The following is a 1358-nucleotide window of genomic DNA, read 5'->3' on the forward strand; positions in this document are numbered from 1 at the left end:
AGCTGGTGGCAATCGTCCCAGGTGGGCTGGTGAGTTAAGAGAACAGTTTCCAATAAGTTAATCAAGTCCCTGGGGTTTTCAGAGAAAGGCACATTCTGTGAGCACCAATTGTAAAGATCACTGGTGGCAAAGGGCCAGTAATGAAAGGGCTGATTGCCCTCTCCATCTGGGGGCCCCACCAGCCGGAGGGGGAGGACAATGGTGTCAGGCTGGGGGTCTGCCTCCCTCCGGCTCCATGTGGCCTGCTCAGGTCCCTGTGGAGGCGATGGTGGCTCCTCAGGGTTAGGAGGCAGGGCCTTCACTTGTGGCGCTGTTGGTGGGGTGCCCATCTGAGAGGAGTAGGGAGGGGGAAAGATGTCCTTCTCCTCTGTGCCTCCCTGGAGAATGGGTTTCTCTTCCGCCTTTGGTCTGAGAGGGAGGACCTGCAGAGGTGGAGGGGGAGCAGTTGGATTAATCGGGGGAAGGAAGGACTTGACCAAAGCAGGGGGGTGCCATTGGGTCGTTCGATGAGGCCTCGCCAGGTCATGATGTATGGGATCTGGTCCTGGTGGCCTGTCCATGGGCGGAAGACGTGGTCCTCTACCCTGGAAATCAAACTCAGGTTAAAAGTCCCTTCAGGGGGCCATCCAACATTGAAGGAGGGCCAATCAACTGAACATAAAGTTGTCCATTTCTTTTTCTTTACATCTACACTATTGTTATGGGCAATCGTCTTAACGTCCCCCCAGTGGACTAGTGTAAGATCTAGAGGGGAAGATGGGGTGTTGCCCATAGTATTTATCAGTCCCATCCGTTTCGTCAGCAAAGATTTTAGAACGAAGATCACAAGACACAAGAACGACACAGACAGACAGAGGGCCCAAATTAAACTACCGCAGCTTTCAGATGGTCTGGACTCTCAGCCGTGTGGATTCCCTGGTTCGATTGTGCCAAAGACTGTATGGATAGGACTCTCATGTCCCAACAGGGTCGCGAGGTCCTCTGAGGTTTCAGATGGACTAGTGTCCTGGTGGGGTGTCTGGTGGTGAACACCCACTCCGACGAGGATGGGGAAATCTCCTGAATCCTCCAGGTCACCTTGCTAGTGTTCCAGCGACAAAAAACTGAGATCAGATGGCTGCGACCAAAGGGAAAGTATAGAAAAGACAGGTGGACAGAAAGACAGGCGGGCAAACACAGTTTTACAAAAACTTACCCGGCTGGTTGATCACAAACCTTTTGGGGTCAGTTCCTCTTGGAGGTCTCTGGGGGGAATCCCGGACGAGCCCCCAAATGTTGTACCCCGTCCACTGGACCCCAAAAAGACCACCGAGGACCCAACACACCAAAATGCAAAAGCAAAGGTTTATGGTTTATTC

The 1358-nt window shown here is 52.9% G+C and overlaps 1 protein-coding gene across 1 annotated transcript in view; it reads left to right on the forward strand.

The window, feature by feature from the left end:
• Serpinb5 (serpin family B member 5) overlaps window positions 1-1358 on the forward strand; it is a 32225-nt gene that overhangs the window by 23453 nt on the left and 7414 nt on the right. The window lies entirely within an intron of this gene.

The sequence above is a fragment of the Nannospalax galili genome, unplaced genomic scaffold, assembly GCF_000622305.1.
Source record: "Nannospalax galili isolate Female #2095 unplaced genomic scaffold, S.galili_v1.0 scaffold298, whole genome shotgun sequence".
Taxonomy (NCBI): Eukaryota; Metazoa; Chordata; class Mammalia; order Rodentia; family Spalacidae; genus Nannospalax; species Nannospalax galili.